At 41.3% G+C, this 15,249-nt stretch overlaps 1 long non-coding RNA gene across 1 annotated transcript; it reads left to right on the forward strand.

Moving 5' to 3' along the window:
* The first annotated feature begins 199 nt into the window (after positions 1 to 199).
* Positions 200 to 11,422, forward strand: LOC118499474. Its single transcript, XR_004901961.1, has 3 exons — positions 200 to 618; positions 3,665 to 3,668; positions 11,412 to 11,422. It is a non-coding gene; the product is annotated as an uncharacterized LOC118499474 (long non-coding RNA).
* The last annotated feature ends 3,827 nt before the right edge of the window (positions 11,423 to 15,249 follow it).

The following is a 15,249-nucleotide window of genomic DNA, read 5'->3' on the forward strand; positions in this document are numbered from 1 at the left end:
TGAAATTCAGTGTCCATAAGATATAACAGAAATCCAAATCAAGTGATAGACATGCATGCTTTCTGAAATTGGAGGAAGCTTCAAGGAGAACAGGGAGTCCTAAGTTAGCTCAAATCAGTTACCTTCAAATTTCCCTCAAATTTTGGTTCGTGCTTCACAACTTCCTAAATGCTATCAAAAGCAACAGCTGGCTTCAGTGAGCCCCAAGCCCCCATACTACTTGCTAAATAGCCCCAGGTAGGGCACTAGCAACAGCCAGCCTAGATTCATAGCTTGCCTTTGCCTGGGAACCAAGCTCAGCACAAGTAGCAGCCATCTCAGACTGCTCTATAGCCCATGCAGGGTTGGCCCAGGCAAAACACAGGTGGGAGCTGCCCTTGGTCTGTACTGACTGGGAAACCCCAGCGCCTGTGCATCCAGTGGACAGCTACAGACCATGTCAGAGCACAACTACCCTGCCCCTGAACAGCTGACCCTTCATGGGGGGGCAGAGGTTGGTGAACAGTGGTCACAGGCAGCCCTTACATCTGACTAGCCTGGCTAAATCCATCCTGTTTACCTGCCAATAGCAATCAAGGCTCAATTACAAGAGGAGGGTATACTCAGCCAACAAAGAGGGTGCACCTTGAGTACACAGCTTGAGTGATGGGGAGTCCATGCCATTGGACCCTACAGGAAACCTACTAAGTTAGGCAACACTACCAAGACACAGAGTCAAAGCAGCTCTACCTAATACATAGAAACAAACACAAGGAGGCTGCCAAAATGAGGAGACAAAGAAACATGGCCCAAATGAAAGAACAGATCAAAACTCCAGAAAAATAACAAAACAAAATGGAGAAAAGCAAGCTATCAGATGCAGAGTTCAAAACACTGACTATAAGGATGCTCAAGGAACTTAGTGAGGACCTCAACAGCGTTAAAAACATCTAGTCAGAAACAAAGGATATACTAATTAAAATAAAGAACAATTTATAGGGACACAACAGTAGAGTGGATGAAGCTGAGAATCAAATCAATGATTTGGAACATAAGGAAGCAAAAACCAACTGATCAGAACAACAAGAAAAAAGAATTTAAAAAATGGGGATAGTATAAACAGCCTCTGAAACAACTTTAAGAGGTCGAACATTCACATCATAAGAGTGTCAGAAGGAGAAGAGAAAGAGCAAAAAATTGGAAATCTATTTGAAAACATAATGACAGAAAACTTCCCTAATTTGGTGAGGGAAGTAAACATACAAGTCTGAGAAGCACACAGAGTCCCAAAGAAGATGAATGCAAAGGGGCCCACTCCAAGACACATCATAATTAAAATGCCAAGGATTAAAGATAAAGAGAGAACCTTAAATGTAGCAAGAGAAAAGCAGTTAGTTACCTACAGGGAAGTTCCCATAAAACTGTCAGCTGATTTCTCGAAAGAAACTGTGCAGGCTAGAAGGGATAGGGAAGAAATATTCAAACTTATGAAAAGGAGAGACCTACAGACAAGACTGCTCTACCCAGCAAAGCTATCATTTAGAATCGAAGAGCAGATAAAAAGCTTCCCAGACAAGAAAAAACTAAAGGAGTTCACCATCACCAAACCATTATTATATGAAATATTAAAGGGATTTATTTAAGAAAAAGAAGATCAAAACTATGAACAATAAAATGGCAATAAACACATATCTATCAACAATTGAATCTAGCCCTGGCTGGTGTGGCTCAGTGGATTGAGTGCCAGCATGCAAACCAAGGGTTGCCATTTTGATTCCCAGTCAGGGCACATGCCTAAGTTGTGGACAGGCCCCCAGTGGGGGCATGTGAGAGGCAACCACACATTGATGTTTCTCTCCCTCTCTTCCTAACCTTCCCTTCTGTCTAAAAATAAATAAATAAAATCTTTAAATCAAAAACAATTGAATCTAAAAAACAAACTAAGCAAATGAGAGATAAAATCATAAATACAGAGAGCATTTTATGGTTGCCAGAAGGGAGGGAGTATGGGGGAATGGGTGAAGATGTGAAAGGATATAGTACAAATAAATAGTTACAGAATAGCTATGGGGATGTAAAGTACAGTATAGGAACTGAGTAGCCAAAGAACTCGTACACATGAACCATGGACATGAACAATGGTGTGTGGATTGCCTGAGGGGGTGTGGGTGTTTGGTGGAGGGGAGCAAAGGGAAAAATTGGGACAACTATAATAGCATAATTGATAATATATAATTAAAAATAAAACAATAAATGGGCCAGCCCACCAAGAAGTTATAGCAATTCTAAATGTGTAAGCCAAACAATAGGGCTTCAAAGTACATGAAGTAAAAACTGATAGAAATGAAGGAATAAATAGGAAAATTATAGTTATGTTCTACTCTCAGCAATTGATGGAACTAATACAGAAAATAAGCAAAACTCTAGAAAAATTTAAACAACAGGATTTAATTGACATTTATAGAATGTTATATCCAACAACAGCAGGACATACATTGTAAGACTCATGAAACATTCACCAAGGTAGACCAACCATATACTGAGTCATAAAGCAAACCTCAACAAAACTTTTTAACGCAATCATACAAAATATATTCTTTTACCACACTAGAATCAAGCTAGGACTCAGTGACATAAAGACAACAGTGAACTCTACAAACACTTGGAAATGAAACATATGCTCCTAAATAATCAATGGGTCACAGAAACAGTCTCAAAGGAAAAAAAAGTTAAATGATGAAAATATAACAAATTCTATTAAGAGAATGAAAAGATTAAAAAAAGATAAGCCACAGACTGGAAAAAGTATTTGCAAAACACATGTGTTTAAGAACTTGTATCTAAAAATATACAAAGAACTCTTAAGACTCAACAAGAAAGCAAACAATCCAATTTAAAACTGGAAAAAAAGATGTGAGCAGACACACCATCAAAGAGGATCTACAGATGGAAATAAGCATATGAATAGATGCTCAACATCATTTGTCATGAGAGAGTCGCAGAGGACTAGGAGATGAAGCAGTGTCAGGTCAGCACTCTGTAAGCAGATGCCCAGGGAAGGAGTTCTCAGCAGACATAATAGCTTCAGTAAAGACATGGAGTAGAGAAATAGTATTTGTGCGTTGAGAACTATGTATAATTCAACACTTCAGGAGGGGAAAGTATGTAGTAGATAATGATGAGAAATAAGGCTACACAGACAACTATGTAGCCACACTAAGGAACTGGGACTTGGAGAAACCAAGGGTAAATAACTTATCCTGAAAAGTGATTACATGAGGATTTTTTTACCCAATTCTGTTTGTCTCCAAAGCCTGTACTTTTTACACTAAATCATACTTACTTCACAGACATCCTGGAAGTTAACTATTTACCAAAGATATAAATAAATCATATTGTAACCAGGAAAAAAATACCAATTTGGAAAATATTTTAATAACATTATTTTGGAAAAGCTAGTGTTGTAATCTGACTTTCAACACTCTTTGAATGTTGAGTCATTGATTAGACATTTTTTACTCTCCAATTTTACTCTCAAAACCATGCACTCTATTTGTATTTTTTAAGATTTTATTTATTTATTCATTTATGTTTAGAGAGAGGGAGAGAAACATTGATGTGGGATAGAAGCATTGATCAGCTGCCTCTTGTGCGGTCCCAACTGGGGACCTGGCCCATAACCCAGGCATGTGTCTGGCTGGGAATACAACCTGTGACCTTTCAGTCCACAGGCCAGCACTCAGTCCACTGAGCCACATCAGCCAGGGCATCTATTTGGTGTTGTTAACTGTAATTGATATTAAAATAGCAAACTTTCCAACATCTAATACTGGACTTACACTTAGGGGTGCTGCACAAGAGGCACTCGGCTCTTTGGACATCCAGCCACTGCCTTCAGTAACTGCCTGACATAGACCTAAACCTGAGACCAGACCTTCACATCAAGGGCACCTCCATCAAAGCACATCTGCTGGGCCTGATGGGAGCAGAGGTCTCTCCCAGTCCTGGCATCAGGGATTGACATCTTCTCAATGGATGTCAGGGGAGGCCCAGTTGCCAAGGATGACTCTGCTGCCCCTAAACCATTAGCATTTCCCAAAGAGGAACAGAGGCCCAAGGACCGTGCCCTCTGCTGTGTTTGCCAGTCACACTGCCTCAGAAGGGCGGGGAAGCACCCCGCTCCATGACCTCATGCTCCACCCTGATGTGAATGGTCTTCATCCTTTTTCACCAAATAATTTTAATAAAAAGGGTGCATGGAAAGTGAACTATAATCACTTGGTGCGGAGCAGAGAGCAGAGAGGGAACATTTTATATTCCAGAATAAATTGTCCAAGTAGTGAATGTCACTGGGGTGAGTCCTGTAATGAGACAGGAGAGAAACACTGGGCAGTTGAGCAAAGTCCAGGAGAAAAAGAGTCTGAGAACCAACCAAGAAAGCATTAAATGTATACAGATTCGGAAAAAGACTTCTGAACACAGCTGTGCTGACGGTGGTGGAAAGCCCTGCTGGTACACGTCCCTGCCCAGGAGATGGGCAGAGGATCCAGTATTTCAATGAAAGTCCATTGAATAACTTTGTTTCCTGTTTCTCTTTAGACCTTTAATTAAATGCACTGATTTTTATAATAAAAACTGGGAATGCAATTTTTCAGTAAGAAGTTTGATTTTTTTAACACTTTGTATTATAGTCTGTAACAGGTAAATGATTTGCAAGTAAAGTATTGTGGTTAATTTCTGGTGGGTGAATGAAGGGTAGAATTTTAAGGAGGAGCTTCAATAATTTGCTGTAACAAACTTAGCGGAATAGTAGGAATGAATGCTTGTTGCATTATTCTTATACCTTTACATATGCCTGAAATATTTCATAACTTTCAAAAGTGAACTGTAGATGCAGGCAATATTTAGGGAAAGGAGAGAGGGAGCAAGACAAAGATCAAAGGGGTCAGGGATGAGACAAAGGAGGAAAAATAAGTAGAGAGTGAGAAAAATAGAGGAGGGATGATTTTGAACCCAGAGAGTTTTGTGAAGCCTTAGGTTACAGGTCACACCATGCTGTTGCTCGGGATTTGCCCTATCAACTATTGTCCTCATTGAATAAACTCCCTAACTCTTTCTCACCAAATATGAGGTCAAGCAGCTGCCCACAGCATCCTGATCTCCACAACTCAGACACAAAGGCCGTTCTTCCAAAGGAAAAAAGAAAAAAATGCACAGCAAATGCAATTCCTTTGTAAAGAAAAGAAACAACAATGAACATATATGTATGAATGAACCTAAAGCAACCCTAAACTACTGCCCTTTGGAGGCAGAAGCAGATATTTTTGCCAAGTTCAAAATGAAATCCCACATCCCTCAGGGCCCCTTCCTTGCCATTACTATGTAATTTCCATGCAGGTTGTCTGTATAGTTAATCTTCCTCTGTAGCATCTGGTATTTATCATCAGAAACAGATTGGTGAGAGATTTTGGAGAAGTTCTTCATATATTGTGGATTTTAAACATTCCTCTTCAAGTCTGTTTCTTTACAAGTGCAGCTGAGCACAGGGAAATACGGATAGGAAGTAGGGGGATGGGTCATTCATACATGGAACTCTCCTAATGTGGCATAAATGAATCACAGCAGAGAGGAAAAAATAAAGGAAAATAAAATTTACAACAAAAAGGCTTTGCAAATCTTCCAGCTTAATTTCCTCACTTTCTACGCATGGCAGGTAGCTTTCACAAGGAACCCTAACCACAATAACAGAGCTGAATCTAGGGGTTGGGTTTTCTGAAGTGTCATTCAGGGTTGCTGTAAGGTTTTACTTTTCTCCCCAAATGGGGAAAATGGAAAAGTTTTAGGGATCAGCACTGCATTTGACTGGCCTGGGGAAATCAGGACTCGGTACCTCAGGGATGCTTTCAACTGTTGGTGACATGAAACAACTCTTCATGTTCACTCCCAAGACACAGAGCCGGGTTCCTGGCATACATATGGTGCAGGTTTGACCTTTGCCGGACACCGGGTGGGACCCTTCTTGCTTCTCACCTGCTACAGTCTATCCTTCTCTGTGGCCTGTGGATCTGATTTAGAACTTAAGAAAAATCTAGAAATGAACAAGTCAGTAAAAGTTTAGAGAAGTATAAACTCACTGGGGCAAAGCTGCAACTTGGAGCATTGTACAGCCGTGGCAAGTAAAAAATAAAAATCAATAAAAAATTAGAATAACAGTGAGAACTCAGAAATGACAGCAATTAGACGAAGTTCACATGGAAAAGCTGTACTCAATGTATTTTAGGATGAAATGGGTTTCCTTATCTTTTCCTTAGCCCCTGGTGTGAATATTTATTTTCGTGCTATGATACTACTAACCAGAAAAGTAGAAAATACTTCAAATGTCTTCATTTTTAATGTGATATTCTCAAGCTTTTTCTGTATTGGCAGAAAATAATAAATTTTGGATTTCTTAAAGTTTAGCAGCTTGTGGTTCCATGTGTAATAAATATAAGTATAGGTAAGAGTTAATTTAATTAGTAAATTGGCAGTTATCCAAATTATTCTTTAAAATTTAATTTGCCAACCATGACATTTTGTGATTGTCAATTCTAATATATTTTAATATTACTGAACCACAAAGCACGTTAAAGTTTGTATAGAGAGAGCCTGGCTCAGAAGGATGGGCACGGCATGTGACTTCTAATGAGTTGCGGCCTGGGATAGGTTCCGCCATGTGTTGGCCTGAGCAGTTCACTTCAATTCCCTGAGCTTCAGGGTCCTGTTTTATGTAAAGAAGAAGGGCACAGATCCCCCTTCTGCCTGGCTGGCAGGATGTTGTAAGAATCCAGGGAGAGAATACATGGTAGAGATGTTTATAACCTGGAACACTGTGTACAAGTTTATATTTTGTCTGTGGCATTGTTTTTAAAATGAAGGGTTTTATATGCATGTTAGTTTTCTTGAAAAATAATGGTCTCCAGAAAAGGAATTGGGGAACTCTTTTTTATTTTTCTTGTAGCTGTAAAATATCAAGAGGTTTCATTTCCCTACCTTAGTCAACTTTGCTCTGCTTTGGTCCTTTTGGAAGCTCGACCACTGTCCTCAGATTCTCTTACCCCTCACAGTCAGATTGGAAACTATTCCCACCCCCCAGCCCTACCCCCATCCCACCTCCACTGCCCTGGGAGCTCAACACCACCCTGTTGGCACATCCTACGGTGAAAATGTCTGAAGTGGGAACGGGTAAAGAAGGATTCTGACTACAATTGCAAAGCTGGCTTAGAATAAAGGAGGCATGACAGTCATTCATTCAAAAAATGTTTACTGGGCACCAACTATACCCCAGACACTCTTCTGGGGTGCACAGATAAACAAAATGGGCAAAAATTCCTTCTCTTGTGGAGCGTAGTTTCCAGAATTTGAGGCCAAGGACATCAAAGTCCCAGAGGGGTGGGACAGGAGGGGAAATGGATGATGCCCAATGAACAACAGTATGAAACCCAGGAGGTGTTCCTCCTCATCCATGGCTCCACAGCCCATAGACATGCACAGACCCAGACTTGACCATAATGGGCCTGGATGCTAACAGGGAGCAATTAAACATATTTTTCTTATGATTTTCACAGACATATACAATAACATGGTTTAAAAGGACTAAATTAATTTAGCAGTAGTAAGTTTTTTTAAAATTTCATGTCATTTTCTACTGGCGGGCCAACAAAAACTGAGCTTAGTGCAGGGGCATCCCTGTGTCTCCTGGAATTCATCTGCACCATGAAGCCAGATAGCTAGTGCTCAAGGTCAGCCCCCCTAAGAAGCAGACATCCCTCTGCGGCCCACTGTGTGTACCCAATCTGCAGGACTCAGCTGCTGCCCACATTCTGGTTCTCAGTCAAGTTCGGCCACAATGCTAGAATCCCGTCAACTGACACACCTCTTCAGGTCCACCTGCTTCAAGGGCCCAACTTGTCTATGAATGAAACTGAACCTCAGAAAATCAGTGAGGCACCCAGAGTAAGCCAGTGGCAGAACCTCAACCAGGATTCAAGTCTTCTGACCCCGGCTCACACAGACCTAGGATATATTTTCATGAAAGACAAATATTATTGTTTGTGTCTTATTGTCGCTTTTCTTGTGGTGATGTGGGTGGTATGTTAGATTTTATCTGAGATTATCAGTACTGATTATTCATACTCTTCTCAAATAAGAACTACTTAGTTTTATTTTGAGAGTGAAGAAGGCAATAGATGCTCCTGCCAGAAAAGAAATTGAAAGACCTGATTTGTATATTTAGGGTAAGGTCATGGGACAAACTGGGCCCAGGTCCAGAATAACTGTACACCATTCCTAGCAAAGCATAAGAGCATAAAAATGTTTACCATTTCATATCAATGTTAACAAAAATCAGATTGACATAATTTTCAAAGAAGAAACTAAAGATAGTCTCAAGCTGTGTTCATAGTAATATGGTCTTTCTGAAAGATAATTAGTTTGTTTATGTACCACATTAACATAAAAGATGTTTAAAACCAGTGAGCATCTTTTAATTAAAAGCAGTGCTTTAAATGAAGATATAAAAGCAGTTCTACCAGTTAAAAACTAAGGCAAATGTCTCCATCTAAGGTAGGGTTGCCAGATAAAATACAAGATGCCCAGTTTAATTTGAATTTCATATGAATAACAGATAAATTTTTTCATATAAGTAAAACCCTCAAATCTAACTCAGCTTCCTGTATTTTTACTTGCTAAACATGGCAACTATAATCTAAGGGACAAATTTTGTTTCCAAATACTGCTCCTGAATAAAATGCAAAGTATATGATAACCAATGAATTTGGAAAATATTCAATAAAATTTTATATCTGACTGCAGCAGTTTCCCGACATCAGCACTGCTGACATTTTGAGCCAGACGATTCTTTGTTGCGGGACCATCCCATGTGCTGCAGGGCGTTCAGCAGCTTCCCTGGCCTCTACTCAGTATTCCAGTAGCTTCCACGGTTGTAACAACCAGGAATATCTCTAGACATTGTCAAATAACCCCTGGGGTGGGGGGAACAAAATTATCCCTGGTTGAAGACCACTGTTCTGTGGGAGAAAACATAAGTAAGTGTGCTACATATATTTTAGTAGAAAACTAGCTTATCTTGGTCTTGTACACAGAAGAGGAAAACCATACATTATATAGTTTTCATTTAAAGCATCTCGGGAGAGACCAGTAGAGAACTGATGGGAAATGCTTGAGGGGTGGAAGAGCTGGTGGACATGGGACCGTTTTGCAATCTGTGGCTCTATTAGAGAAGCTTCTGTTCCTCTAGAGGCTTTGAGAGGAAAAGATCTTAGGAAGAGCCTGTGAGAGGGCTCAAGTTCCCAGCACAGTCTTAGCCAGGCTCTGCAAGAGGAGTTGGTGCAGTCCACTGATTTCAGGAAAAGGAGTGTTTTATTTGGATAGCAATAAGTGAAATTCCAACCTAGGCCACCTAGCTGAATAATTATGCCTGTGTGTCCAAAAAAAAAAAAAAAAAAAAACAAACCAATGCCAAGAAGGGTGTGGAGAAGAACCAGATTGAGAACTGTTTGCTATATGATTTTCAGAAGATAATCTAACAGGGAATTTTGCTAGGTGCTATTGCTTCTGTTTCCCTCAGGAAAACATATGAATTTAGTTTGCTTTCTAAACCAAGGAGGTAATGTGGTCATGCATGTTATGAGGAAATTTTTAAAGCATTAACATTTCAAGTCTTTGTGGCTTTAATTACTGTTCTTTGGTTTTATAGAGAGAGTCACTAATCATTCCTTCCTCCAAGGAATTTTTAGCTCTAATCCTATTTTCCACTCAAATTCCACATGATTGCCAGACGGGATTGAAAAATCAAATCTACTTCCAGTGAAGAGAGATTCAAAGGAACGGTGGTTCAAAGAAAAGTCCAAAGAGAATTCATGAGCTTCTTATTCTGCCTTTATTAATTTGAAGTCTACAACTTCAGATTTTGTGAGGATAATGCAAAAAATTTTTTTGAGTCATTCCAACTAAATGTAAGAAGTGTAAAAGTTATTTTAACTAAATTTTTTTTAAGTTATGTCAAGGCAATTCTGTTCTAAGAGCTAAGAAACTCAGTTCTGGTCCACAGTTCTTTCTGTAGACAAACAATATACAAAATTCCTAAAGATGGAGCAAAGACCGATTGCCCTTAAGATAAAGTCCAGAATCCTTACTGCAATCTACAAGCCTCTAAATTATCCAACAGAAGTAGATCAGTTTCTCCAACTCCTAGGGTAAAGCTAAGCTCCTCTAACACACAGAGCCCAAAACAGAATGGCTCAAATAAGATCAAAGTTGATTAATCTCTCACGTAACAGATTAGAAGCATGCAGGTAGTCAGTGATCCAGGTTTCATGGGGTGCTTGATCCAGGAAGTCATCCGTTGACCCAAGTACTTTCTATCTTGTTCCTTCACCCTGAAAGTCATTGTCCTTACCCATATGGTCAAAGCTGGCTCACCACCACCTTCCCTATGTTCCAACCTGTAGAAAGGTAGGCAGAGAGGTGGGCAAACACAGAAAACACTCTTTGTGATGGGGATTATTGCACAGGAGTACTCCTTAAGGTGAGATCAGCACCTGTGCAGAGGTGTGGGGGGTGGAGAGAAGAGACCTCTAATTGGGTAAAGGGAGAAGTTTTGGCTATGGGATAGTCTCAAGGTCTCAACTGACCTTACAGGGAACCCTGACTCAGAGATGGTCCTTAGAATTAGGATGGGAAGTTGGGTCTTTGTGTCCCTTAACCAGTTATTGGTTTCATGCTGCTCCAGAAAGGGGGCATGGCCTTGGATGAGACAGCTGTTTTAGCTGAGGTCATTCCCAAAGATGGCTGGTAGCCAGTAACCTTCTGGATGGCTAGATGGCAGCACAGTGCAGCAGCTATGACCCGATATAACCTGAAGTTGCAGAAACCCCTTTAATTTACATCTCCTTATCTAGAATGTCTAGGACAGCCAGCCTAGGCTGGGAAATCCAGTCTCTAGATGGAGTCAATATGCCTAGCCAGGAAGGGGAAGGAAGAAGAGGGGGAATAGATATGGGGGAAGAGAGAAGGAAAACCATTGCTTCAGTTTGTTCAGTTTATTGATGATTTTAAATCAAAAACTATTTTATTGAGGAAGCTACCTACAAAGCACAGAGGCAGAAATAGCTAAAAACAGGACAGGGACTGAGAGGTTGCTCATATCCAGTGATGTATTGAGTACTGATGACTACACCAAACTTAGCTAGATTTTGGAAGGAGCCATCATGGATTTCCCAGAGCTCTGTAGGAAGAAGTTCCTAGGGACAACTCCTAGGCTGCCCGCCCCCCACCCCAAGCCACAGGGAGAACCAAATAAAGCAGCATCTTCAGGAAAAGCCTGACTTTGAGCTCTATCTATTTCTACCTCTGGAGTTAGATGCTTTTCGAAGACCTGCTACATATCAGAGCAAGTCAATTAATGTAGAGTATAAAAGGTACTGAAATGCGATTCTGCTTCTACAAAGATACCAGTGATTGTATTGACCAAAATCAAACACCAATTGGATAATACTAATACAAATGTATTACTTTCTATTAGTGGTACTTGGATTTTTAACATAAGAATGTTGTGTGGAAAGAAAAAAAACTAAGCTTTAGTGACTGCTACCCCTTTCTTTTTTTAATGTATTTTTTCCTTTTTTAAAAATTTTTACTAAATTTATTGAGGTTACATTGGTTAATGGGATCATAGGTTTCAAGTGTATGTTTCTAAGACACAAGATCTGTATATTACACTGCAACAATCCAATTAAAAAATGGGCAGAGGACCTGAGCAGACATGTTGCACAAGAAGATGTACAACCAACCAACAGATATATGAAAATATATTCAACTTCACTAGCTATTAAGGAAATGCAAATCAAAACCACAATGAAATACTACCTCACACCTGTTAGAATGGGTATTTAATTGACAAGACAATAACAAAGAGATAATGCAGAAAAGGGTACCCCTCTTTCTAAAAAAGGTAACCAGACACGTTCCTGCCACTGCCTGGGCCAGGGATTGGAACCTATTGTAAAAGGTGTCACCTATAAACTAAACATAAGGAGATCAGCAACCTCTGAAGAAGCCTGGTAATAAGACTGTTACCAATAGCAGCACTGTATTAGGCAGCATGAGACTAAACACCAACTGATCCTCTCATGACGTTGGAATAAGACAGAGAGAGGAGCTAGAAGGCATGAACAGGAAAAGCATAGTGAAACTACAGAAAATATAGAAGGAGATGAGGGACCATGAAATGTCTGACTTCTAGAATGGCCAGTGGGCTCCTAGAAGTGCTTTGGTCTCACCCTTGAGGGCAAATTCCAATCACAGGTTGAAGCTAAGAAGTTTAGGAAGCCTCGGGGCTTCCTGCTAAGACAGTCCCCACTCCCCAAGGCTGTGGTTTCCTGGGCTTCCCTCACCCCAGCATCCTGACCGCCAGCATCCATCATTTGAAGCAATATGAGTGTGTCCACAATTAATAACTTCAATATGCCTAATGAGAAAGCCTACATGCCCACCTACAAGTGTGGTGAAACTAAGATACAGGTTCCAACTCAGGAAATTTCATTCTGCTGAAGTAGGGGTGTTAATATCTCTTTAGAAAATCTCTGGTCAGCCTATCTACTGGGCCCTCATTCTAGGACTCTGCTGCACAGTGCTTGACCCTGCCAAAGATGCTCTCTCCTCTCTGCTGTCCCCTCTGCCCTCAACCCCATCCTTTCCCACACACCGGTGCTGAAATGCAGGGCGCTTAGCTGCATATAGAAAAGACCACAGGGATCCTCAAAATGGAACAAGCTTCCACTCTACCCCCCCCCCAAAAAGTGTGGAATTTCTTAACTCCAGAGGAGTCTTTCCAGGATCCTGCATGCTGATATATTAAGAACAAAGCAGTATCTCCATGAAGGGGCCTACTCTGAGTCCTATCTATGTCCACCTCTGGGATTTAGCCATAGCCAGGCACATAGGCTAGGTGGGAATGATGTCCTGTCCAAAGCATATTTGCACCAGGCACTACAGATAAAGATTAAGAAAGCAGGCTCCAGAATTCCACAGGTCTGTGTTTAAATCTTAGCTCTGCCACTCATTAGCAGTGTGACCTTGGAAAAGTCATGTATCCTCCTCAAGCCTCCCTCTCCTCTTTTGTAAAATAGGAGCACAATAAAAGTATTTGCTTCACAGGACTGTTGTAAGAATTGAAGTAAAATTAGCTCGTGGCACAGGGCCTAGAATGTAGTGACACCCAATAAATGACAGCTGTAGCAGTAGCTACCCCACAAATAAGCCTATTTGGAGGAAATTTACCCTAAAGCAAGAAGACAGTGAACTTGACCAGTAGCAAAACCCCATGAGTGGAGATTCTGAATGTAGATTGGTGCCCAGCTCTTAGCTCTGTCTCCTGGCCCAACTCCCCAATAGTTCATCATCACATATAGAGGTGGGATTACAAGTAAATTCTGAACAGAGCTGTTCCATTAAAAACTCGTTAAAGATTTGGGGTGTTGCAAGGCATTGTTGCTTTGGCACCACCACAACTTCCTAAAATATATATACTCCAGCTAACCAGGGAAGAGTCTGTCTCTCAAACCTCACTTCAAAATGCTATACAGCTTTGGAATCTCACAGGATCCAAAGCGCCAGAGGTTACTTAGCAGATTGGCAACGGTATCCAGCAGACATGACTATGGTCCCCAGCTGATGTGACAGCCATGTGTACCTAGTAGACATGAATATGGTCCCCAACAGGTGGAATAATGATCTCTAACAGACATGAGTGCAGTCCCCAGCAGACATGACAGTGATCCCCAGCAGATGTGGTGGTATCTCCAGAAAAAGCAGACGAGTGCTCTGTGAACATAGAAGGACTCTAAGGAACGGCAACCAGCTGAGGCTGGTTGAGAACAAGAGTGGTGCTGGAGCCCAAGGGTGTGGCACTGGCCGATGATTGGGGGAAGAACAGAAGAAAATGGAGTGGCAGCCATATTTATTTATGAACACATGCAGATTAGAGCCAAGGTACAGAAATTTGGGGTATGAGGGAAGTGAAGGAGACTGAATTGAAGCAAAGTGAGAAAACTAGGCAAGGAGCTATGAAGTGCTCTTCTGTTATCTGGGATCCTCGTAAGAGTCGGATGAAGAGGTTCATTTGCAGCACAGTGTTTCAGTGAGGAAGCGCTGCACCAGGAGTCTGGAGCACTGGGTTTCCCTCCTAGTCTGCCACTGACTCTCTCTCTGGGGGAAGTAACTGAACTTCTATGGACCTCAGCTTGTCTGTGTATAGAAAGGAGGAAAGAGGGTTGTACTTGATAAATGAGGCCCTTTCTTTGATGATTTTATTCCATCACTACCAGATTCAGATAAAGCCATGGTCTCCCTAACACTCTTTGCCTGTTGAAATGTGTAACTCCCAAGAACTTGGAAACGTTAGCATTCTGGTTAGTCATCTTCTAATGGAAACTTTACATCCTTTAAAATAATTAACATTCAGTACTCAACCTTAGAACATTATCCAAATTTAGATGAGAAAAGATGAAGCAATGGAAAGGTGTTACCCTATCACAGTTTTCTTTTTGGCATTATAACAAAGACCCAAGAGGAGACAGGGAGCATTTCCCTTTCCTTAGTACTGAGTTGGTGGCAGCAAAGGCTAAGTAGGAGTTCGCTATCTCAGGGGTGGACTTCTCCTAGGTGACCCAGGTGTCAAGTGCAGCCGAGGTGAGGCCTTCCTGGGGCTTGCATGGCCCTGTCACTAGTGAGAGACCCTCTATAAAGGTCCACAAGTCCCTGGGGAGGAAGGAGGAGAACCTCTAAAGGGTTGAAGCCTGCCTCACTTACTGGGGGTGGGAGTGAGATAGCAAGTACCCCCGTGAGCTGCAACAGGAGAGGTGAATCCATGTTCTGGAGCTCATCCTATGCCTTCTGGCACATCCCCTCTCTGATAATCACGTGCTTCACTGAAACACATAATCCTCATCATTAGTAAAATAATTGCTGACTGTCGACACTTGTGGAGAAGGTCAGGTGTCACAGGGAAGACCGGCAGACGGCTCCTTTCCGTGGTGAGAGCGCCAGAGAATGCAATTGGGGATTCAGTCTCAGGGCTGTAGAAACCCTTCCCTCGTCCACATGTGAGGGAAGCTGAAGAATACCCAGCAGACTGGCACTACTGTCACTAAAAGTCAAGGTGTCTTTTATGAGGTGGACATTAGCATGAGCCTGGTAAGTACTTTCTCAGAC

This window comes from Phyllostomus discolor, chromosome 3 (assembly GCF_004126475.2).
Source record: "Phyllostomus discolor isolate MPI-MPIP mPhyDis1 chromosome 3, mPhyDis1.pri.v3, whole genome shotgun sequence".
NCBI classification, from domain to species: domain Eukaryota; kingdom Metazoa; phylum Chordata; class Mammalia; order Chiroptera; family Phyllostomidae; genus Phyllostomus; species Phyllostomus discolor.